Raw genomic sequence first — 27202 nt, 5'->3', positions numbered from 1 at the left:
GTACACAACATGTATATAACTTTTATACTATTTTTACCCTATCTGTGTAGCTGTGGCTCTGGTTACTCTGTTAGCACCAGCCTTCTGGTGCTCTCAGACCAGGGCTGAAGTAATTGTATTGACCAACATGTTCCCTTCCTTTGACAGCGTTGTGATTCTTCTCCTTAAGATATCTCAAGGCAGAGAATAAAGTAGAATAAAGTAGAATAAAGTAGAATAAAGTAAAATAAAGTAAAGCAAAGTAAAATAGAGAAGAGAAGGGAAGGGAAGGGAAGGGAAGGGAAGGGAAGGGAAGGGAAGGGAAGGGAAGGGAAGGGAAGGGAAGGGAAGGGAAGGGAAGGGAAGGGAAGGGAAGGGAAGGGAAGGGAAGGGGAAAGAGAGAGAAAAGAAGAAAGGAAAAGAAAAGAAGAAAGGAAAAGAAAAGAAGAAAGGAAAACAGAGAAAGAAGGAAATCTGTTTGAAACTAGGTCATGGATCATTATGACAATAGGAGTCGCTTTTCTGAAGTCATGGCTTCTGAAATTGAAAACATTTTGACAACTTTAGTGTAGCAGATCTAAAGTATTGAAGCACTCCAAGATTATTAACCTCCAAATAAACTCCATCTTCTTTTCAAGAGGAGTCTTTGATCAAAGCACTCTTTTGTTTATTAGTTTTTTTCCAAGTCATATCAGCAATATATGAAATATTTTGACCATTATTTTGCAGATGATAATTAAGAACTGATGGTAGGGATTTGGGAAGTGGTGGGAGGATAGGTTTGATTCATTCGAGCCCAAGAGATATAAAGGAAGGTAATGCTAGAGTCTTTAGGAACACTAGCAGAATACTCAGAACGTTTGTTGTTTGCTTTTTTTTTAATTTGGGAACTGAACTGATTTCCCCAAATTGTTAATTTTAACAATTCATTCTGAGCTGGCATCTTGCCTGTGGTGTGTTTTGACCCTGCTAAAATGACTGCTTTCTCTGACCCAGAATATGTGAAAGGAAAAATGATGCTTAACATCATGTAGATAATGTTGGCACATGCAAAATGTCTACATGCATTACACTGTAGTCTGTAAGGTATCAACATTACAAATATGCTTTTAATTCAGATTTAGCTATTCTTTAGCTTTTGAAACTGAGTGAATTCTCTGCAAGTATAAGGCAGAAATTCACTCACATTTGCAAACACATTTTCAATGTTTGTGTTGATAACCTTCCATGTGTTCATTCTGCACCAATATTTTGTCATGTTGGAAATATTTGCCAAATCTGAAAATAACCTTGCATAATGTGCATGGAAAAGTTAGTCAAACTGAATTTCAAAGTTAATGATCAACTCGCCCATAGCAATCACACAGCTTTATGCATCATACTTTGTGCAAAACGGTTTCTCTATTTTTTTCCCAGTCAAGCAAAAATGAGCAAAAGTGGCCTTTGGAAATGAGAGTGAGTCTTAATGCAATGTAAACCAACAGATGTAATAAACGTCTTTCAGCAATAGAACAGTTACTTATTTAGAAGAATTTGGGCTTTTAAAAAAGTACTAGACATAATATATGGAGCAGCAGCAGGTCATGAAACTAGAACACAGTGTGGTCGCAGTAAATGCTGTTAAAATACCTCTCAAATACTTAATTTACTGCATGTTAGCATGTTTTCTTCTTTAAGATCATTTACAGTAACCTGGTAGGTTATTGGAAGGGCTTAAATTGAAATGAAAGGTAATTTAATGTGTTTCATAAGCTAATTCAGTGAACAAATTATTTTGTGATTTTTATGGTTCCACAGTTACATACCAAGGATGCTATTTGACTAAAACGAAATACTATATTAAAACATTTATTGCAGTTCAACAAGGAGAAGCAGAAGGCCAGTTCTCAGAACTCATTACAAGTATTTCAAAAGAAACATGAACATTTTCTGCAGAATTAACAGTTTAAAAATCTGTTTTAAAAATGTTTGAATTGAGCATTTCAAAGAACATTTTAATATTTCAGATGTAAAGTAAATAATTTCAGATTGGGGTAACATTGCCTTCTTACCAGAGACATTTGGTATAAGTTAATTTGATTTAAAGAAAAACCTTTGACAAAATCAAAGCTTTTGCATGAAAGAAATCAATATTGATGAAAATAACCCTCATAAATAAATAAATAAATGCCATGATTTTAGTAATCCAATTTGTTATATAACTTAAAAGGGATCTTGTTAATTATTTTTGCTACATAGACATGTAGAGTTTCCATATAAAGGGTGATCTTTCTGCTGTGCTCTATGCAGAATTGATAATCTAAGTAAATGAGGCAGGCTAAAGATGGGGTGGGAAAGAGGCATAGTATAGGTCAGTGGCCATGTCTGAACCGCAGCAGGCTGGCACCTGTAAAGAAAAGCAGGCCCCAGTGCTGGTCTACTTAATGCATGTTAGTATGCAACCTTTTCACAAGAAAAAAGCAAGCAGAGAGCTAGACTAGACAAGAACCACCCATTCTAGAAGTGATACACATGCTTGCATTGCATCTAGTTGAGGACTATTAAAGAGAAACTTTCAGTTAAGGGCAATGATTTGTACTTGTCTAGGAGGCAATCTCTCGCATTTCCCCTTGAATCATTTTGTACAAGCCATTGTCAAAGACAGGACAGAAGTCTAAAAAGGCAACTGGCCTAATCAAGTATGAACATTTCTGTATGGTTATCACCACTACTGCTAAGCACTTCTCCAGAAAAACTGAGAATTTAATAAATGTTACCCGAACAGCCGGAAACTCATCTAAATCAGCAGGTATTATAACCACCTGCAAAGTAAGTTTGAGAATCTGATTTTCTACAGATAGGGCAGCTATTTCAAAGGCCTAATTACACTAATTATAATAAGTGTTTCATAATGTTTCATCAAAAACACTGCCCCACTCTGCATAGCAGGTGCTCATTAAATGTGGAAGATCTGCTATTAATAATCATTTACCCCTTGTGGAAACTGTGTACTGTATGTAATAAAGCTAGAACTTAACTTCCCCAGAAAGCGACACAAGAAAATAATATTTCAATGAAACTGAGTTGAAACTCCTTGTTATTTCTTCACAATCAATGAACTGAAGAAAGAATAGAATGACCCTGCACTCTGTTGATCCCTCAAGAAACAAAATACTATTTCTCAGTAAAACATGTAAGTACTAATCTATATACCACAAATACAAAAGGTGATGGATACTCTGCTGTAATCTACATGTTCTTTCAGTACTGTTGTGCATAAAAGCAATTTAGTCTGTATATTAGTAAGTATTACTGTTCATGTTAAAGAGAGAATGTACACACCAGTTTAGGAAACTTGAGCAATTCTCTGGTAATGTCAGTAGGATAAGTTATGTCCTACGATAAAGCATCATGTGGCATGAGGGAGGGGCTGTAAACTGGTCATAAATTTCAAACCACAGAGAACTTCCTCAGTCTATAGTGGTGAAATGTCAGTTGTCTTCTTCATCCAAAAATGACAAAATTACATTGTGTATAAGATGAGACTGGACTTATTCCAGTATTTTCAAGTTAAATATTACAGTCAGCAATAACCAAAGAATATTGTTAAGACCCAAATTTACACAGGACTCTGGTATACATAGGTTCTTCTCTGGCCTGCTTCCTCCCTTCGCTTTCATTCACACCTTCATGCCTGTGTCTTTTCATTGTCAAATGTGGCTCTTCTTAGATTACCAAGTTTTTACTCTAGTGTAGAATTCCCATCAAACCTATGTCTCTGCTTCTTTGCTTTACAAAATAATCTCTTTCTGCAGCTGTAGGAAATAAAATAAGATCAAGTTTCCATGTAGGAAGAATTTTATTTCTTATACTTTACCTCTCAATAGTTCTCACTTTTTAACAGTTTGGAAACAAATATAAGACTCGCAGAAGAAACAGACTCAATGGTAAGTACTGGTCAGCACAAGGCAGTCATACAGAATAGCACAGATCTCTCTTTTAAATTGGGACCATTCAAACAAAATGAGTTTATTTTAATACATACACTTAGGGACAAAGAATAAAAGTCATACCTACTGACATGTATCCTGTACCCTGGACAGGAATGACATTGGAAGAGAGATAAGAGATTAACAAGATTCAGAAGCTGCAACTTCCAGTCAGAAAAAGTCAAATTAAAAAGAGCCTTTTTTTTTTTATTGGTAAGGTTGAATAACCATCTGGAACAAATGAACAAAGAAAGGGGCAAATTCTCCCATTTTTGTCTTAAAATCAAGTCAGAATATTTTACTAAATCATTTTCTCAGATGCACTCTATTGTACTCCATACATGGCTTATGGACTGTATTATACAGGTCAGAGTGGATAATCTGATGATCTTTTCTATTTTTAAAAGTCTATGAATCTATAAGAAAGTTACAATAGTTAAATTATTTCAGCCCCTTCTACCTGCTGTAGGTATGATTAAGTTAGAAGCAGTGTTAAGTCTTCTAGCAGACTTATTCTGTCTTAACCTTTATTTCTTAGCTTGTCAGGTCTCCTTTTTGCCTCCATCTCATCTTTTTCTTGTTTGTTTATAAATATTTGGACCAGCCCTCTCAATTCATTCAAAAGGAAGAAGTTTGAATTCTAAATCAAATAAGACAAAGCTTTAGTCTAGGATAAATTAACTTACATCCAAACCCCTGTTTTCTGCTTTTCCAGTAAAAAAGATGTCTCTCTTCTCAGCTATTTTTAACCATTAACAAGGACAGACCCAGAACCCAGTTTCTCAGAAAGCAAATATGTCGTGGTTTTGTCCCAATCGGCAACTAAGCACCACGCATGGAGCCTCCAGACCAGTCACAATAGGGTGCTTTTGCCACTCATTCCCAGTTAGGCTTACTTCAGCCTCCAACACAGACAGTTCTTGGGATCCCCCTGTCACTCCAGAAATACAGATGGATTCTGCCCCCTTGTAATCTGATGGTATTAGAGTACACTGTGCACCGGTGTCCACTAGAGCTTTATACTCCCGTGGGGCTGATGTGCCAGGCCAACGAATCCACACAGTCCAGTAAACCCGGTTGTCCCTTTCCTCTGCCTGACCAAAAGCAGGGCCCCTCTATTCCTGGTCTGAGTCTTCATTACTTGGTTTTTCTAAGCGCAAAACAGAAGTCCCTTCATCAGGATCAAAAGTACCGTCAGCCCTTCTACTCTGCCCAACAGACACTGGAGCAGTAGTTTTCCTGGCTGGATGCTTTTTGGCTGTTGTTTTCCCTTGCAGTTCCTGCACCCGAGCTTCTAGTCTCCAGGTAGGTTCACCATCCCACTTCCTCATGTCCTCCCCCTGGTCACGCAGGAAGAACCACAGGGTTGCACGTGGTGTGCGGCCACCAGTACCCTTTCCCTTGAACAGGAAAAAGCTGACTCTTAATAGCTGAGGCTTTGGTTGGAGTGGATGAGGAAAACCTACCCTTCTCAGCTTGCTTGAACATGTTTTGGGTCAGTCTGTGTCTGTCCACAGCCGAGACACAAGTACACATGGAGGGAGCAAGATTATCTTCGTATTCTTGGAGTTGTCTGACCAGTTCATCTATAGTTGGTGCCTCAGTGTCTGTCCAGCTCATTATCGCCAGGGTGTGGGTGTATGACGTCGCTGCATTTTGTACAAACTTTCACCACATGGACAGTGTGCACCAGATTTCATCCGGGTCTTTGGGTACCTGGTCATTATAGATCACCTCTAACACGGCTTATTCCCTCAGATACTGGATGCCCCCCTCAATGTTGGTCCATTTCCTTCGAGAATTTGCAAGTTCTTCCTTGAAGGGATACCTGTCCTTCACACTTGACAGGAGTCGCTGCCAAAGACGGAGGACTCCTGCCTTTTTTCCAATCCCTTTGTCAATGGCCTTGTCCTTAGCAAGGGATCCCAGCTGCCGGGCTTCCTTACCCTCTAATTCCTGACTACTGGCCCCAATATCCCAGCATCGAAGCAACCAGCTGAGAATTAGCTCACCTGGTTGACGACTAAAATCTTTTCGCACATCTCAGCTCACTTAGGGATAGGGAGTGGGTGGTTTCTGTCTCATTGATTATCTCAGTCTCTTCCTCCTCCTGTTCTTGTGGCTGCTCTGCCGCAGAACAGGCTGCCTCTTCTGATTCTTTCTCCTGCTCCCTCTTAGGAGAAGCTTCCTCATCCCTTACTAAATGAGCTGACTTCCGCTTCCACTGTTTCTTTTTAGTTATAGGGGCAACTGATACAGTGCCTGGTTTGTTTCCCCTCTCTTCTCCCTGAGGGTGCTGCATAGTATCGAGCAGTGTTTGGTAGATACTGGCCAGGGCCCAGCACAGTGCACTAAGTTGTGCCTCTTTGGAGTAGCCATGGCATTTTTTTTTCAAACATTCTACCACTTCATCAGGATCCTGTAGTTGTCTGGGAGTGAAGTTCCAGACCATTGGAGGTGAGAAGTTCTCTAGATACCTGCCCATATTCCCCCACATGCCATGCCACCCATGACCATACTCTCGCGGAGCCTGGGTCATATTCCTAAATTGCTTGTTAACTTTAGACAAAACTGAAGCAACACCCAAGGATGTTCAAGGTACTGAGAAGCCATTGTAACGAGGGAGACAACATCACAGAAGAAGGTAGCAAGGGTGCCGTTCTGCATTTCCTCCACAAAAAAATTCTCAGAGGAAGGAGTATAATTGTTAAATATCTCCATGAGATGGTACCCAAGTACAGTAATGGCTTCAGTGCAGAGGCCAAACACCAGATTACCCAGCTCAAGGTCAGCGTTTTAAAAACAAATCTCCCAGGCAAAACATCACTAATCACTACAGAGCACAGCAAACTGAAAAAGCGCATGCCAATCTTTAACAAGTACAGCAAAAAAAAGATCATGGTGCAGAACAAATAAACTAATGTTGACCTGTAACTTTTAACAGATAGAAGTTCTGTTAAATCTGTTATTATCTCAAACCCTTCGAGACCCACGTTGGGCGCCAAAAAGGACTGTCATGGTTTAACCCCAGCCGGCAACTAAGCACCACACAGCCACTCGCTCACTGCCCCCCAGGTGGGATGGGGGAGAGAATTGGAAGAGTAAAAGTGAGAAAACTCGTGGGTTGAGATAAAGACAGTTTAACAGGTAAAGCATAAGCCGCTCAGGCAAGCAAAGTGAAACAAGGAATTCATTCACTACTTCCCATGGGCAGGCAGGTGTTCAGCCATCGCCAGGAAAGCAGGGCTCCATCACGTGTAATGGTTACTTGGGAAGACAAATGCCATTACTCCGAATATCCCCCCCTTCCTCCTTCTTCCCCCAGCTTTATATGCTGAGCATGACACCATATGGTATGGAATATCCCTTTGGTCAGTTGGGGTCAGCTGTCCCGGCTGTGTCCCCTCCCAACTTCTTGTGCACCCCCAGCCTACTCGCTGGTGGGGCGGTGTGAGGAGCAGAAAAGGCCTTGACTCTGTGTAAGCACTGCTCAGCAGTAACTAAAACATCACTGCTTTATCAACACTGTTTTCAGCACAAATCCAAATAATAGCCCCATACTAGCAGCTATGAAGAAAGTTAACTCTATCTCAGCCAAAACCAGCACAATGGCTGTAGTGTGCTTAGCCCCAGACACAAAATGAAAAGGCAACGGCTTCCGCAAGGTGAACTACCTTATGCTTCCATCATGAGGAATCGCTATCCTCCAACTGTAAGCACTACTAAACTTAAAGTTCATGACAAGGACTAACAAATACAGTGCAGTGTAAGCGTTTTTTTATTTCTTTGCCCATGTAGTTGGTAATCTTTTCTGTGTATCGGAGGAGATATTACCATGTCAGGAGAAACAGGTACTGTCTAAACCCATTTCCTGCAGCTTATAAATATCCGTGCTCATGATTCCCAGGAATCACCCTATTGCTTGAGACCAACGGAAGGTGAGTAAACCAAGTTGTAATTCTTACAGACTCGCACTTGGAGAATGCATTTTTCCGATAGATAATTTCAAAGAAATGTATTAACTTTCTGGAAACACATTTAATATAGTTTAAAAATATTTCAGAAATATTCTTACAAACCCAGGTGGCTAATGCAGCTAACAGATGTGCAAATTTTGTCTGGGGACTACAAAAAATGCAGTTTATTAAATTGTGTCATATGGCAGATGGGTAGGAGCTCAGTGGAGTGTTCGGTTGATTACTCCATAGTGTCTGCAGTCAGAGAAAAAGCCCCAGCCTGCATTTTTGCATACCCAAAGTTCCAGAGGATGCCAGTTTGCATTTGTTAAAGAAAGGGGATTGAAACTAAACACCTCAGGGCTTCTCCAAGGGTAACTTCTCTGTTTTGGTTAATTCTGAACATTGTCTTCTGGTGTCTGGAAAAGAAAGGAAATAGGGAGATGAGCCCAAAGGGCTCAACAGCTACTTCCTCTGATAAATGTGGGGTTTATATCTTACTATTTCATCTGCTCTACCTAAATAGATGCTTAAACTTTCTCTATTAGCTGTAATTACATTACAGTAGTTCTATGAAGGCTTGGACAGTGCTTCTGGTTTTAGAACAGCTTCCACCATTAAGTGGAAAAGCTCTCACAAATCTAATTTCCTATTCTTAGTTTACAGAGGTCCCTGTGCTGCATGGTGACTCGTAATCTTCCATTGAGCTGCAGCAGTCAGGAGACAAAGAAAGCAGTTTTATGTTGAACAAGCAAAACGGTTATCTTAAGAATAGCCCGCTTTATCCTGCTAATGTAAATTTTCTGCACTGGTGCTTACACATGATGTATGAAATCAAAGGATAAAAAAGTCGCAAAAGCCTAGATCTTAAATACCAAAAATGATAAATAACCATAATAACTTAAAATGTTATCAAGACTATGGATACCATTGATTTCAGTCCAAAATAATGTTATGCATCTTGTCATTAAGAGCTAAATAGGAATATCCAGAAGTCACCAATGTATTTTATGTGAAAAGTTTGCTACCCTTAATAATGTAATTATTTCATTTATTATTGCAATAAAATGATGAAATGTTGGGTAATAGTTTTCTCATCCATTGCGAATTTAGTTATACAGCAAATGGCACATTACAAATGGAGCTAATAGGAATATGAGTATAAAAACAGCTGCCATCCAGCGCTTTCTCTGTAAGATCCTGCATTCAATTATCTATCAGTTTGTCAAATTCCAGCTGCTGCAGCTAAAATTTTCCATGTCAGCAAATTCACTTCAGACAGAATTTCTTTTGGAAAGTTTCTTAAAAAAAGTTTCCTATAAAAAATTGTTCTGCCTGTTCCACCAATGGCTGCGAGGACTAATAATGGGTTTGTTTATGTTACATTGAGACCAAGAGACTGTGGAATAGGACTTTCAATTTATCACCACTTTTGATTCAGGAAAGTAGCTGTTTCACTGAATACCTACCAAAACATGGTCAACTTACTAACCTGTGAAAATATTCGTAGTGTCTTTCACATGCTTCCAGTGTTCCTCCTTCTGAAGAGTCTGTGCAAATTGCCTCTGAAATAGATGAGCAGTCTTTTCCTTGAAATTATTACTCATGACTACTATGGGCCTCTGAGAATGGGTCTCTGAGAATGCGCTTTCCACTGCTTTAAGTGTGGCTATTGCTGGAGCCCAAGAGAAAGCATAGCAGCCTGCAAGAAGGGGAATGCAACTTTAAAAGGCAAAAGGTTTCGACAGGGGCAAGGATTATGCTGGGAGAGGGGAATATACAGTGAAACTAGGACAGTGAGGCTGAAAATAGGAGACAGGATGCAGAGAGGTGAATAAAGGATGCAAAGAGTTGAACAAAGATCGGCAGAAGAGGGTATGGCATTCAGGGTTGTAGACAGAGATCCTCTAGGCAGGTCACAAGAGGACTGGGCAGGCACAAGCTAAAGGGACAGGGAAGTGCCGGCCCAGATGAGGGAGAAGCATCTTTCCAAGTGCAGAAATGGACCTGCACATGCCAGAGACACATCAGACATCAGAGCTTGGAAATGCTCTGCTAAGATGTGGGACTCATTCTTCACTGGTACTGGTTCATACAGAGAGTGAAAACACCATAACTCTTATCAGCTACTCCTCCAGCCACAGCCACTCTGCTCTGAACATTCAAAACCTGCTCATGCATGGCTCAATATGTTTCGAGATTTCTTTTCTTTCATTATTGTAATCTCACTGCCCTTCATGTCCTGATTAGTAAAAGGCGAACAATCCCACCCTGTCATCTCACAGGCAGGTTGGAAAATGATGTGTTTTCTGCCCTCAGAGAAGGGTCTGAACAGTTGGCAGTAAATAAATCAGAAGACCACAGGTTGACAGGGACGCTGGCACAGCCTGTTCTTCCCTTCAGTGCACCCAATGAGGCAGGAATCTGTGAAACAGAAAGTAGGTGGTTATTCAGTAAAAATCCATAGGAGGGAAGAGGGCTGTCCACAAAGGCTAGCTTTAGCACTGGAGATTTTAACCCCCTGTCCTGTTGTCACCTGACAGAGTGAGTTCCTTCAGGAGAGTATTTAGATGTCTTAAAACTGGCTCTTATTCTATTTGCTCTCCAGAGAAGTTTGCCTCTCTCCCTCAATAGAGGAGGGATGCAGGGCAGGTAGCATAACTGGAGCCGAGCTACATTTTGTGAATTTTTCTCTGTGCCATACTGCAAGTGTATAAACTCATTCTGCAGGGAAAAAAAATCAACTATTAGAAACAAGAGGAAAAAAATGACCAGTAACATTGAAATAAATCTTGTAATGGTTCTTCTGCCATAAATGCTCTGTGAATTTTAATGATACAGGAAGTTTGAAGAGCTGTCTCTCTGTTTCTGAACTCAGCTGGGACAACAGCATGATTTGAAACAGCATGAAAATTTCCTAAAGGATTGATTTCCAACTGAAAGACTAAATAATTTATTTGCAAAAGAAATCCAGTACTTGCTGAAACTTTGGGTAAAACAATAGCATTCTTTTTATACGAGTGTTTGAATCTTTCTTTAGACACAAACCCATCTTGAAATACAAAGCAATCTTGATTTAGTATTTTGAGAGCCAGCAGTGGAAGTGGAAGCTTTCTGAATGTTAGAACAGTCACGGTGAGAGCTGAAAACATCAACCTGGCATTTTTTATCTGAAAGCAATTTTCCACATGCGGCTTAGCAGAGAAACTGGAGAGATGCTTGAGAAGACAAAAAGAGACAAACAGCAAGTCAAAAGCTGGCGTGACTGACCAAGCAGGGGCTAATCCTGCTACAAGGCAGGTGGCAAAAGGCAAAGCTGCAGCTCTGTAGTTCATGGCAAAGTGTTTGCACTAGGTATGGTGTTAGAGAGGAAACTAGTGGGGAGGCTTTGAAGAGACTGACATGGTCAGATTGGCAAATCCACCTAGTTTGCAACATGCAAGCATGCAATACCCACTTCTCACAGGTTTTTACTGGTGTAGGGCAAAAACTCTTTGGACAATTAAATTCAGCGGATATATTGTTGTACTGCTAACTGCAGCTTCCTTGCTTACAGATTCAGCACTGGGAGGAGAATTTCTGAGTGAAGATCCTCAGGTTTTGTGTGAATACATCGTGCACTATGACAAAGCCACTTCACTGGGCTCCCTAACTCCTTGCCATATTACTGGTGGCCATACTCCATGGCAAAGGTCTTTGATTCAGATGGTGGAAAGGGGAGCTTATTCAGGCACTGCTTCTTTTCTGAGCATTTATGAGGAGGAATTTCTCACAGATTGAACTACAGGAATAACTGAACAATTTTAAGAAGAGGATTGTTGCTCTGATTCTCTGTGGGGCTCAACTCCATCACTCTGTAAACAGTAAACAGCTCAGCCTGTATAATGTGCAGCCTCTGGAGAACGTGCAGCAAGGCGCGTGTGCGTGAAGCTATGAAGCTCTCCGTTAACTCTTTTTTCACCCCCTGTTGTTGCAGGTTTGGCATTGACTGAACCAGCTCTGCAGGCTTTAACCTTTTCCACCAACAGAATCAGAAAGGAACGATAGCAAGCTCAGCTATGGGTACCAAGCCAAGGACTCACCATATGGTGGTTTTGTTTCACACAAGGGGAAAGATTGCTTTAAAGACCAAGGGCTGAATTCATCCCTGGTGTAAGACTATTAGATTCAGTGGTGTTAGATCAAGCATGAATTCAACAACAAACTAATTCTACGTGATGGGGAAAAGGAGTCAAGGATGGTTTTTTTAATAGCCCAAGGATGTCTGTAAGGTAAACTTAGTTGAGCCAAGTTTATTTTTTTTATGTCTAACTGACATCTGTTCTCTGAAATCCTGCAGCACACTGGAACCATTTCCCAACCTTTTCCCCCTCTATAACCACTGTGAACTTCTGCGACAGCCAGAGATGGTGAAAAGGCATGTTTCGTATGAAAATGGACACCACAAATGACCCGGTAGATATTATGCTAAAATACCCTGACACTGCTTTAGTGATTCTATATGCAAGAAAGAAATATGACAAGAAAACTTTCTAACAATGAGTTGCCAATTTTTGTTACAGTTTTGTTAGCGGTTTATTGACATTGACAGCAGATGAGTTCTAGCAATTGCTATCACCATGCGCATTAAAGAAATGAGACCGGGGACCATAGATTGTGAGCTAGCCAAGATACTGACAGTCTAAGCCCCTCTTTTACATTTTCAGACCACTTGATGTGCAGGTCAATTAGAGAGCTTATTTCGAGTCATCTTCTATAGCACAGCAGCTATGACATGCAGAACCCCCATAATGCAGACATTCAGTGAAGTGCACGTTGGTACACTTTTATCTTTATGGAATGTTACCTCATTTTTACATTGAGACATTACTGAATTGGTTGAAATGTAAAAAGTAAATGAGGAACCTGGCTTTTAAACTTGATGAGCTATTAAATAGATGGGGAAAAAAAATTGGTTGTTAACATGAGTCAGGTTGTCGACCCTGACTACTGCTGTGGGTTAACTTAGCAATAAGACCTGAGAGAGATTTTAGAGGAGATTCCTGAAGTCTGGGATAATGGCTGGTGAAGCTGTACTCGAGGTAACGTAAATCAACACTAATTTAATAGAAGCTAGTGAAGTTAAACAGTTATAAATCCAAAAGAAACGTAATTGGAATCAGGTACAGTATATATTTTGTTTCATATAACAGGAGATGTTACACAGGTATTTCAGAACTGAATTCAGGGGGGAAAATGAGAAGTAAAATAATGTGGCAACACCCCCCAACAATATCAATGAAGGGTAAGACCTGTCTGCAGAATCAAGTTTTGATTGACAGAGCATAGACAGCTGAGATAGAGGTTTAAAGAAAAATAGGTTGTCCTGTGACTCTGGCTGTTGCTAAGTGGCAGAGTGGCTTCACAAAGCTGAGAGATGAATTTACAAAATGGTCACTTTCATAAACTCCTATGAGAGACCAAAAATGGTCCTGGTGGATCTAAATTATTCATGCCTTAATTATATTATTGATTCTGGCCCTAAACTCGGTGTAACCAGAAAAGGTAGAACTGACTCAGAAGAGAAAGGAGATCCCCTGAAGGTGCAGTCTGGTAGAGCAGGGCATGCTGCTAGTGTAAGGAATGAAGCCAAAGGATACAAGAAGGAAGCAGGTTTCATATAAACCCTATAATGCCCTGATATTCTGCTGGGAAAATTAAGAGAAGCTCAAAGAATTTTAGCTCTTAGTGGTTACTTTGCAACTGCCAGCGATCTCTTTTATTCAGCTTCCAGCTGACCACCCATAGCAAGAAGCAACCAGCAGAACTGCCTGCCTCTGAAGCTAGCAGTCTCTAGCAACCATCTTTCTTGCCAAGTGAAAAATTAGTGTCAATAATCCTATTATAGATTGCTTCACCCTCTGGAGCTCCATCGCTCCTGTCTGCCACCACCACCACAGAAGCTCTCAGCTGGGAAGCCCCAGGTCACACAGTCCCTTCCCCTTTTCTTGGCCCTGCGGAGTTGTGACACCTTCCTCACCAATGCTCATTGATGCTGGGTGAGCTCTTGTGGTAGCCCTGTGATTTGGAGCTGATTTTTTCTCCCAAGCTCCCCTCCAGGAGGTGGCTGTGGCTCCCAGTACTGGCTGTTTTTCTGTGCTGCCCAATTTTTACTGCACCATTGTGGAACTGCTTGGCTGGCATCTGCAGTCTGCCACACCATCTTTCTCAACGTCACTGCTCACTCAAAGACATCCTAGATTTTTTAAGTCTTTAGTACAGTGTTACATGTCAGGAAATACTAGTGAGATGCAGAACCCAGGGAGCCCATGCCATATTTCTAATTGAGACTGAGAATAAGCTGTAACAGTAGGCTTATGCTGGCAGCATCAGTATCTGCATGCTTTTTTCCTGAGCAGTGGTTGTGGCAATAAGTCCATATTTTGGCTGACTCAAGGACAAGTGATTTTTATCAGACTGACGTCTTGTGCACTTTGCTCAAGTGCTCTTTTGCCTAATACCCTAACAAGCATGTTTGCAACCAGCAACTCTTAGAGCCTTGCATTCAATTTGCAGACTACATTCGCATATTATCTCTATATTATTGGGGGGTAATGAATACATTTGGCAGGCACCTAAATGCACTAGAAATAAATAAAGACATTAGATTTCTTTCACACTCAAGGACTTAGTCAACACTCTTCTTCTGCATAAGCTTATTAACACCGCTTTTGTTGAACTTGCAACACATAAGATTGCAGGCAACAAGGTCGGACATGCATATCAGGGATGGCTCTTTTTGCTGGATCTATCTGTCTTTTTTTCTGTATTATTTTTTCTCCTATATATGTTACTTTCCTCTAAGAAATTTATATTTTTGTCTGCCTAGCTTTACTTTTGAATCTTTTCTAAAGCCTCTGGGTGTTTTGGTTGTGCCTTTCTCTTCTTTTTCCTCCCATTAGTATGTTTTCTATGTACCCTCTATATCATAAAGGTGTTAGAGTGGCTGATAAATCATCACAGGTATTGAACACAACCTCGATGGCACTCTTGAGGAACAGTCTCTAAACAGGGGAGCTGAGAGCAGTGGGAAAAGAGGAAATGAAGCAAAGGGTTTGGGATTGCTGAACAAACACAAATGTGTGCTCTGCTTCCTTGATGGCATCTGCTAAGACATAAAAAGAATAGAAAACTATAGAAAAAGTCTGTGCAGACACGCAGACACAAAACCATTACATTTTAAAGGAAAGATTTTCATAGCCTACAAGGGGAAGAAAGAGGAAGCAATTCAAGAAATATCTTTGTATATCCTTTAATCTGTGCTGGCACACAACTTCTTTTTTTTTCCTCTTATTTTCTTTTCTCATACTGTAGCCTAGTAACACAAGGCACAACACTAAAGACTACTCCCAGGGATCCACTCCATCTCTCCTGTGAATACATCATTAATAATTTGGACCAAACTTCTTCTTTCTGGGATGCCTTAGCATATGCAGACCAGAGGCTTTAGCTACCGGTGACTTGTTTTGATGACCAATAATACAGTGGAATTAATCAACAGAATTGTCCCTAGGCAACACACACAAATTTTCAAGACTGTGATACAAGCTAGCTGATTGTCATAAAATAGCTGGAAGTTTCCTAGGTCAAGCAAGGGCTGCATCTGCGTCTTATCTGCACTTCTCACAGCATCTCAGAAATGTCCACATGGAAGCTTTTCCCAGGAAAACCAAAATTCAGATAAAAATCCTTGCTATGGCAGAAATCCAGTGATAGTTATTAAAGAAAAAAATGCGCAAGGGGTTTGCAAGCCATTTCTTGTTGCATGGGAGAGACCACGAATATATTGTACATTGGGAGACAGTCATGCTCCCTACTCCAATTTACCTTTGATTTGCTTCAGGACTGCAGAGACTGAAGAGCCCATTCAGATTTCATGCCTTTGATGATGCTACTGACCTGACAGCTAATTAATGTTATTTGTGGAGACCTAAGGAAAGTGGCTCCTGTTGAAGACAGAACATGATCAGGGTTGTGAGTTTACAGTAGCATTATATTTTTAATACTGCATCTGTATCATGTAAAATACAGAAACAGATTAAGAAGCTGAACCCAAACTTGTCAGCATCCCACACATAAATCCTGGGGGTCAGTTTTTCTCATACCCTGTTCTTCCACCACGAACCCTCTGGCCCAGCTTCAGCTGTCTGGGGAGTCCTGAAGAAGCAAAATTTGAGGAAAAAGATTCTTTTCATGTTGAAGAGGGGTTAAGATACCAGATCCTTGCCTTTCTTTTAAGTGCTCTCAGGTATCAGTTAGGGTGGAAAAGGTGGATACCTCTTTGTTTTCTAACAATAGGTAGCTGCCATATCTGCTTTTTCTACTTTCAGTGTCAGCAATATGTGGTCATGGCTTAAGTACCACTTTCTCACTAATTTTCTTATGATTTTGGAATTTAAAAGCAACCTAGGTATTAAGATGCTACCTATTGTACATGTGTGGGCCCATATGGGAGGCTATATTTAGCTACCTAGAAATTCCTGTGTGTTTCAAAATGTGATTAACCAGTTTAGATGGTTTGTTGTGTTTGCTTCCGATTCCCGTCTTAATGGTGTACACCACTTGAAAGAATTAGGCTTTATTTATAATGGGTTTTTTACCAGGCATATATCAATTCATTGAGGAAATTGTGTCCAGTGATCACAGCTGGGTAAATGGTCATTTTGATTTGTCCTTATCAGTGGCAGAGATTAAGACATAGGTATTTTATCAGCCCATGATTAAGCTATGAGCATTCTCTATAATTTACCTGGTTTCAACTTACTGACAAACCTATCCTAGCTAACCACCTCGTTCTTGATTACTTAAAGAAAATAAATTTACTGTAATACTGTTATTTAATATCCAATCAAAATAACAAATGCCCAGCCTACTGCAAATTTAAGACACCAGTAACTGTGACGATTTACACTTCCTAGCTGTAAAAACTATGGAACTATGCTATTTTGACTGAATGTCTCAAAAATAAATGAAAAGAGCCTGTGGAATCAGATATCCTCACAGTTAACTGAGAAACTGAATCCTTTTCATAGGTTTGCATCTGCTGATAGTCATTGGTACTGGAGCATTTAATCATGACCTAAATCTTTTTAGCTTCTTAGCTCTGGCTAGAGAATGAATCTGCATTACCAAAAAGAAAAGAGAAAGAAAAAAACAAAATAAGAAAAATTAAGCAGGAGATTATAAAAAATGTAAGGTGGAATTAGTGAACTATCCTCTGGTGCAAATAAGTGCAATACATACCTTCAGCAACTTCTGCTTTGTCCTTGGCATCATTTTTTCCTTCCTATGCCCTAAATACATAAGCCAGGTGCTAGGTGTGGAAAAATAACTGGCACACATCCACACATTCAATCTCTGTTCTTTGTTCCAACACTAATTCTTTAAAAAGTGACAAAAGTTCTGCTTCAGAGGATTAGACAAATTAAAACAGTGTTTCTGTAAACAGAAATTTGGAAGAAGTATCATGAATATACCTCTGTGGAGGGAGGGGAAAAAAAGCTATCTTTTCTTCAGCCTTTGCTTCATTTATTTTAAATACAGCTGTGGCTGCTCAGACTTTTGTGCTACATGAGTAGTGAATTTTGTCTCCAGTACCAGCTCTAAGTCATATTTTGTGGAGCTGTTTGACACAAAATGGTGTTCTTTTCGTTTTCTTTACATGCTTTTTGTCTTCAGCCTTAATATTGGCAAACATTATGCATGTGATCAGATGGGCTGTGGGCTAAAAACTCAATACTGTTGAAATGTTGTCTAGATGAGTTCAAGTTATTAAGAAAGAAAATAACCAACATTTATTATAGTATTATCAAGCCCAGTTATGCTCATTTTCAGATTCAGGTGAATTGTGTATCACTCCCACATCACAGTCTACTGTAAACTGCAGCTTTTCTCTCCATTACTCGGTAGTTGAATAATTTTTGTTGTGATTTTCACTACTAGCTATGAATCTTGCCTCCATTAACACCCTTTTCAGCCTCATTTGCATTTCTATTGTCTGTTTTCCTCCCACTGTGAGCAGTTTGTATGTCTTTACTACCAACGAGTGTTTACTGCAAATAGTGTCTCTTGCCTCATACTCTTATAAGTCGCATGTCCCCTGAAGTTTTGTCTTCCTTACAGTCTGCAGTGCTCTCCTCTGCTTTGAATCAAAGAAATCTGTGTATCTGGAAGAGACATTTTCCTATTATATTTCTTGCAAAAAGCACCATTTTTGCCTATATGTACAAGAAAGTGAACTGACTGAAAACACCCTTTAAAAATATTATTTAAAGTACTTTAATATTCACATTTAAGTTGTCTTCATTTGAAACACTACCTCAGTTCCCATGTCCCACTAGTCCAATGAAATAAAAATTGGAAGACAGGAAATACCACTGTAGCTACTTGTCTCTCAAAGTAATTAGATTACAAAATTGCCTCAGCATTAACAGCCTAGAAGTTTGCTGAATGCATGCGTGTCTGTATTTGTATGTATGTGACGGGACATTTACCGTGGCTATATTATCAGCTGCATATTGCATTTGCCACTCACAATAGAATAGGTTTCTCTCTGCATTGATCATTACAAATGGAGACAACATGAAAGATTCACAGATCCTCCATTTTGTTTGCATTCAGGAGGGTTTAATATAGGGTAAAGCAAGAAGGCTAAAAGAGTGTTTAGGTATCTATATCTATCTATATACTCAGTAAATGCAGTTTTCATATCTTTATGTATTTATATATATAATGAAAATATTTACATATATTAAAAATTACATTTTTTTGTAAATGTTTAGACACATATATATGTATGTGTTACATATGACAAAAACGCTATCCCAGTTGTCTTGGACCTTTTTACAATGCCTGTAGTTCAGTGAACTTGGAAATTTTCTACCGTGTTGCTGCTTTTAATTTATCTTAGACCTACTTTTTCCAGTAGAAGAATAAGACAAGGAATTCATCACCTTGGTAAATGTGTCCTGAACGATTCTTAAGGGAACTGTAAAACTCCTGTTTCTTCTGATCCTACCTTAGAACTAAAGACAAAACAAACCATTACGAAATAAGAGTCAGCAAATGAACATTTTCTGTGTGGCCTGTACAGTGTACAGAATATCATCTTTTAGATACCTAGCCTATGAGAATTAAGGTGGTATAGAAGCCTGAGCACTTCATGAGAATTATCTAGAGATGAAAACTAAATTTTTAATGGTGAGCTACAAAGCAAGACTATTAAGGAACACCAAAGCAAGGATCAGTTGTGTGGACAGACTTAACAGTCCCATATGGTATATTTCAGATAAACACTTCAAATTGTGTCAAGTTTATCACTAGCTAATATGCCTTTAAAGCACTGCATAGAGAAATAAACTACTGATTCCAGTCAAGCATTTAAATTGCACTCAGATGAGTGCATTTTCTAACTCCTTGCAAAAGTTTTGTTTCCTTACGTGACTTAATATGTTTTCTCATAGATTTGGAACCAATGCCAAATTGCGTAATAATCTGTTGTACAACTTACTTTGTAATATTGTGCGCAAGCCAAAAACTCCCAAGACACTTGCCAGGCTACTGTGCCAACATAGAATAAAAACGGCCCTGTGCAGAGGGTCTGTCTAGCAGCAAAGAAAATGGGTGAGTAGGTTGAGAAAGCAGACAAAAGCTGGCTAAAATAAATAGCTATCTTTTCAGGAACACTAAACAAACCTGAGAACAAGTACGAACCCACACAGAATTTCTAGTAGTCAAAACTGCATGTCAAGTACAGGAAACCACAATAATCCTAGAGGACAGCTGAGCACCCAGGGGCGGCCTGCAATTGATATCTTACTTTCACGTTTATTGCAAAGTATGTATTACCTTATACCTCCAGAACAGATTGGTTTGTGCTACAAACCCATCCTGTTATCCACTGAGTATATATGTACACACGTACAGAATCATTTATTTTTCAGTACATAACATTCTCACACCACTTCAGCTGCACTAACAAACAGCTGAACCAACAGTGCAGACAAGACTATAAAGTTTGTCGTATGTAAAAATCGGTACTGCTGCTCCTCAAACAACCTCTTAGCAGCAATAGTTTGCATCATAATTGATAACTGCTGGTTGGGCTTTCATATGATCCCAGCATCACAGGATGCCAAACGGGTCAGCTAATAATAGAGCCAAGTGTCTGTGGTTGCTAATGCCTGTTCCTGCCAGGGTCCAACTTCTCAGCTCCTCACTACTCTGCAAAGCTAGAATTCTGCTTGCAAGTCTGTTCTCTGAGCCTCAGACATCTCAGACATGTTTAAGTCATGTATGCCTATTCCTGACAACTTTGCTTACCATCCTTAACAAAAATTATACTATATATCCTTTGTGTATGTATCTATGAAAGGTTGATGAATTATGAAGCAAAGTCTTGCAGGAAGATGGTACAATGACTTTAAAACTACAGATTCTGTCTGTTTGCTTGGGTTTTTTTTCCCAAAAATAAGTTAATTTTACTTGAATCAGTTCTCCTCTGTTGTGTATAACGTGTTTGTTAATTGATTTCTTGTTGTATAATCCCAAACCCATGGTTTTCACAAAGCCTACTGCTGGCTTTCTTTATGAATAATTTCAAAGAATGTAAATTAATTAATTAATTATCTTTTGGATCCTAATGGAGCTACAGAGTAAAAAAAAAATATTTTTCCATTTGCATCTTTATTTCCCTCTGACATGACAAAGATCATAATGAAATTCTGTTTCAGGCATCTGTGCATCTTTCCCACCTGCTTTCCTCTCACATCTCTGTGTTCTGTAGATCCTGTTTACTACCCTCTACCACTGCCACAAGCTACTTTTCAAAAGATGGTGAAAAATTTTGCATGTAGTTTTCCAGATATCTGGATTTAGCTCGAGATAACATTAGATCTTCTTTACCCCCTTCTTGTAAGTGACATACAAGATAAAGGGTCTCATCAGGTCCTGCTTTATTTACAAATGCAGTCTAAATCACGTAATCCTTGGCAGATTGCTGAGCTGGAGATTAAAGCAGACTAGTCTGCTCAGCAAGACTCTCTGTCTGCCATGGGAATTTGAAAAGTACAAGCCATACGTCTCCAGACACGTACTGTAAAATCTTAATAAAAATAAAATTTATATATCGGCTGAATAAAATTCCCCATCTGCCTTACATCAGGTGTTGCTGTTATCTGGAGGAATGCTGCCATCATGGACAAGTACATAGATGAAGGGACTTGGCGGGGCAACACAATAAGAATTGTTTTAAGTGAAGTTTTACACAGAAGGCCTTTTTTTTCTTTCACCAGAGGGGCTGATGGTAGAGTGTATATAGGTTATGGTCCACCTTTCCTTTAAGCCAGTTTAACGATGTGGGCATTCCAGTCTACTTATTCATATAATGTATAAAAATATAAAATGAGAGTAGAAAATGAGTGGACAGTGTTTTATCACATAAACTCTAGGAGTCACGTCTGGCAATATGAGTTTATTAAGCAGTATCTGTCACAGAATCACGGAATCTCAGACTAGTTGAGGCTAGAAGGGACCCCTATAGATCATCTAGTCCAACCCCCCTGCTCAAGGCAGGGTCACCTACAGCAGGTTGCTCAGGGCCATGTCCAGTCAAGTTTTGAACATCTCCAAGGAAATGCCACAACTTCTCTGGGCAACCTGTTCCAGTGTTCAACAATCCTCACAGTAAAACAGCTTAAATAGAATTTCTTATATTTCTTATATTTCAATTTGTGCCCATTGCCTCTTATCTGCCTCTGGATACCACTAAGGAGAGACTGGCTCTGTCTTATATATTCCCCCCCACACCCATCAGGTATTTATACACAGTGATAAGATCCCTCCAAGCTTTTCTTCTCCAGCCTAAACAGTCCCAGCTCTCAGTCTCTCCTTGGAGCCTCCTCAGACACTGTAGAAGGCTGAGATGCTCAGTTCCTTCTTTGCTTCTAATCCGGTATTACTTGGAAAAACTTCATCTGTACTAGTCCACGGCACCCAATGGACGGCATCGAGGGTGCTGAAATAGCTGGTCAGTTTCCATCATTTTGAAAAAGTCGTGGAGAAGAGGGAGATCCCTGACAACTGGAGAAAATCGTCATCATAAATCATTAAAATCGTAACTTAAAAATGAAAGGCTTCTGTTGAAACTTCTTCACTTTTCTCTGTTGGGATGTACATATAATTTGCAGTAGAAATTGCTTTATAGCAAGTAAAATCTTTCTAATTTGCTTATTGCTTTATGATTTGGTGAACTTTTGTAGCTGCTGGAGTTCAAACTTTCACCTGAAGACCTTATTATACTGTTACTGTACCACAGCTTTTCAATAAGTCGGCACAAAGTTTCTACGGTCACATGAAAGTTCTCTGTAGTTCCAGCATTTGCTATTGCTTATATGCAGTGACATAGAATATTTTAGGAAAGATAATAAACTGCATCTGTTTAATGCAGTATTTTTCACAGATGTCGAGTCCTTATATTTTTCTATATTCTTTTATCAGCTTTGCATGCAATTGAAAATGGAGGTGTTTTTGTATACGTACATTTACTTGTGATGTCTGCCCATTTACTTAAGGGAAAGGGAAATCCAGGTTGAAAATTTAACAGAAAACAATTTTAATTCTGAGTCCTGAGATCTTTATACGTTACAACTGGTTGGCAAATGTCTGAATTTTATTTCTTTCCAGATCATTCCCTAAATGTAGTTTTGAAACACTCTCTGAAGAATAATCTTGTATGTGTTTAAAATTTATGAAGCTTCCTTTATTAAAAATGTGTAAAAGCTGAAATATTCTAGCTTTAATCTATTTTCCCAATATAACATTTATTTCTAGATGCCCAGTATTTTTTTATAACTTCTGATATCTTCTTTTGTAAATGGAAGTTTCCAGTCCCCAAAAGTTAATTTCAGGATATCCAGAAGTATATGTTAACGTCATTGCAGCTTTTCTTTGATTTTCATGTCTAATGCTACATCCACAAAAGAACTTTTAATTTCATGAACCTATGTACTAAACCAAATTTTTAACTCAGGGGTTAATAAGTTTTGTTCACTGTGTAGTACATGAAGAGGCTTGGGAGCCTTGCAAAGGGGATTGTAGCAACTAGCATGGCAGGATGAAGCAGAAGTCAGATAAAATAGGCAATCAAGAGTGAAGGAAGGGTTTATTTTAAGAACTTGAGGATGAGAGGTTTGGACATCTATGGCAGATTGGGATTCACTAACGAAACTTTCTACTTTTCCTTCCAAAGGGGAACAAGATCAGTCCTTCTATTTTTGGTGGTGCTGCCCCTTTGCAAAAGCTTATGGGTTATAACTGAGAGTGTGTGGGAGATTTGGGAATAGAGGGACCCCTGTGGTCAACTGTCTGGTCAGGCTACATGTTTGTTTAGGCTCAACTGGGAGGGGAACTACAGGGCAGACAAATAACCTTCATTCTTTTTACTGACACCATCACAAAATATAGTTCAGGAATAAGTTGGGCCATACATAGGAATCTCACTGTGTTAGACCAAAGATTATGACATTCAGCTGGAGAAGCAGAAAGCTGCGAAGCACTGGGTAGTCTAAGACTAGCTTCTTTGGTAGACTTAAGGTAGGAGGTGCCTGTTTTAAGACTCCTGATGTTCGATTTAGCTACAACCTAGTCCTGTTAAGATGGCATAGCATCAAAACAGAATTATAGTTGCCTAAGGAGTTCATTTGGCAAAAAACTGTAGTAATTACGGGTGGAAGTTTGTGGATTATTGTTTTGAATCATTACCTAAATTCTGCTCAAGTTCTGTCTCCAAAGCATGAACCTTCATTTACGTTGAATTTCTAATCCCTGATTAGCGTTCTACCTTTAGAAGTTAGTTTTATTTGAAGGAAAGCATTTGACTTCCCTTGTTTTCTCCCCAAACAATTTGTAACCCTTGCTAAGGTTACTAAAGGGAGCATTTTCCTTCAGAGTAGGAGAAAGCAAACTTCTCTGGTTTGTTGATTGGTAATTTGTAGCGAACAGCAGGAAGGTATCACTTACTGACTGTTCATGCATTTTACAGGCACTTGCAGTTTTTGACACCAGGTCTGTTCACTTTGCCATCTTGTCTGGAATTGATGGTGATATTCCACAATAAATACCAGTGTTTGCTGATTGCCATTTCTGGCGACCATTGGTGAGCCAATATTTAATTACAAATTCCTGCACATCATCATTATGTATATTATGCAATGTGGTACTGTAACATGGACAGCTACTGCCAAAGAAATTCAAGGGTGCATATACAACATTAATTTTTTGGCAGAAATGTATCCTTTTTTGGTCCTTCTTCTATGTCAGCCAAAATGGTGCTGTTTACTCACTGTGCTAAGAACTTGCTGAAGATACAACTTCACATCTGTTCTAAAGTACATTGAAACTCAAAGACAAAAAAAAAAAAAAAGCCAATTTTTACTAATGTCTTCTATGAACATTTCAAAATGAAGATGTTTCTGGTCACATGCGATCATGCATCTACACAACTTTTTACTAACACTGCAGTGTCAGTACATACTGTATTCTATGTATATACGTATATGAGGTAAGCTGAGTGTGAATAGAGTCCATATAAGTGATAGTGTTCAGAAAATTGTGTATTCTTTTGATATTCCTCTGAAAAATTCAATGAGCATAAGTAGAGATGAGCTTATAATTCCTTTGAAAATTAGAGCACGTTGGGGTTTCAAATGAAATGAGAAACGTCTCTTGGATTTACATAGCAGAAGCCTGCTTCCAAGACAGCTGCAGATATCAAACAGAATATAATTAGGGCGAATTAAATCATTCTAGGGCAATAATACCACATTCCCTCAATGAAGAAACAAACTATTTTAAAATAGTTTCTCTAATGAGTTATTTTTCTGTACTGCTTCTTAAAGATGCCTATTTGGGGACCATTTATGTTGCAATATGCTATGCAGTGCTTTACCCAGAAAGCATTTTAAACACTTTGTATTTCTCTGATGAGTTTATTTGCAGGATCAATAGAAGATACTTTAACAGGTAGGGGTTTTATGGTTACTATTTTCTATTTTCTTTTCTTTTTATATGAAGACTGTTATAGACACTCCCCTTGGGATGCTCACTTTAAAAATTACAGAAACATAGTAATATTTTGTGAGATGCAGTTTTCTTTTACATGGTTTGCAGATAGTTAGGACAAGAAGTTGAAGGGGTTTGTCAAGTTCTAAATAACTAAAGAGAGATTTGCAAATCTCTGCAACGATAATGAAGTATGAGTTCTAGTATAATGGTCCAAAAAGCAGCATGGAGAAAAAACAGACAGACTGAGGAAACAGTAAAAAGGCTGTCCCTCATGAACAGTGTAGTATAATTTTTATTGTACACCATACTGATGTTGTTCAAGGCATAATTTCTGTATGGCTGAATTCTCTATGGCTTGCTACACTTCTGTAAGAGGCGATATTTGAACTCATAGTATAATTTGATGTGATATCCTCAGCCTTTGTGTTGCTCCTCTCTCTCTCTGAAGTTGTATCTGCCCTAGAAGGTGAGTGAAGGGTACCTTGAGAGAAGGCTCAAACCTGCTGAGCTCTTGGGCCAGCATATTCTTATTCCACGTAGCTGGCTTGTTATAGCTCTGGTTTGAAATGTCCACCTGGGATTGGGGCTATGCTCAGGATACATGCCCAGCTGAGGAGCAATCTGCCTCACCAGTGCTGGCTCATAGCCCACAGAAGGCCAGCCAAAAGGCAAGTCAAGCACCAAGGGCTTGAGCTTTTCTCCTTCCAGAGTATGGTACTTGGTTTAAGCCCATGGTAAGAACAAACATCTGCATGGGCTTTGATCCATCCTGAATGATCATGTGGACAGACTCCTACTGAGTCTCCCCACAGCAACCTATTCCAAGGATCTGGTTTAGCCTGTTTCTCCCAGCAGCTCAGCTAGAGTTCTGGCACGACCTGTAGTCTGCATCTACGAGGTTTTCTGACACTCAGGGGAGAAGTGCCTTTTCCTAACACACAAGTTAGACAGAGAACAAAACAGCCCAGCACTTCCCAAGGCACCCCTTAAAAAGATCAATACTAGGTCAGAGTGTGCATCCTTCAAATTCTTAGTTGCCTCGTCTGCCTATTCGTTTCATGTGACTGTAAGCTCTAAGAGACTAGAACACTTTGTGTGCAGGTAATATAGATGGATATTCATAGAAATAAAGAATAGTTACTGCAGCTTGCCAGAGATCAATCTTGAAAAAACAGTATTTTAAGAGACAACAGACTTTATGTAATTTCTTTCTTTTGCTTTGCTTTCTTTTGATCAAAAGATTTTATACAAAGCAGCAGAGGTAGAAAGTTATGGATGAACCTGCTTCATTTTATAGGAGTTGATCTCTTTTCAATTTTTACTGTTGCTTCTAAATTGTCTTAATATTTAGGTTATTTGACAGATTCCTAAAATTATTCTCTGCTTTCTTAGGCTAATCGCAACTCCCTTTTTCAGCATTCTTCATAATTTCATTTGTGCAGGAGGTGAACTCGGGTTACTTTAGCTTTCCCTCTCATTTTTCTGTACACTGAAAATGTAACATCAAAGGATAATAGATCAGCATTAGAAAAATCAGCATTTATCACTTGCCTCACCACAGGATGTTCTGAAGATTCAGATCAACCATAGTCTCCCAGCAAAATCCAGTGAGCAGTATATTCATTTGAACATATTCAAGATTTATTGTTTTACAAGATTAGTCTATTGGAATTATTTTATTTGGGAAATTATGATTTTCACAACAGGGTTTTTTTTTCCTTGAGTTCCTTGCACATGCTTTCTCCTCCACAGGAGTGAGGTGTAGGGTAGACTCCTTAGAGAAACAAATGAGCAATAATTTACTTAACAATACCCTTCTAACACAGAAAACCGATACTGCTTGACCAAAATTGTCTTTTATTGACCTGTAGTGACCCAAGAATAATGAATCTGCCTGTGCAAACTGTTCCACAGCTGGGAGTGGAGGCTTAAAATCCATTCAGGTTCAGATATGTGTCTGTAGCCTCAAGTTAAGAATGGTCTAACCTACTTGAGCATCAAACTTTTTGCCCAAGTGTATACAAAGCCTGCCTCTCAGGATAGACAAATGTATATGACTTCACATTTCAAGTATCCCCCTTCATGCTTTGCTATAGGCATTTTTGGCCTGTCCCCATTTAGTAAAATATGTTAGAATTTAAATAATTCATTTTTTTTAGGAAAAAACCACAAACCAACCCCCCCAACAAAGAAAAGCAT

Source organism: Gavia stellata, chromosome 5 (genome assembly GCF_030936135.1).
Source record: "Gavia stellata isolate bGavSte3 chromosome 5, bGavSte3.hap2, whole genome shotgun sequence".
Taxonomy (NCBI): domain Eukaryota; kingdom Metazoa; phylum Chordata; class Aves; order Gaviiformes; family Gaviidae; genus Gavia; species Gavia stellata.
Note: the sequence above shows the minus strand (reverse complement) of the source record.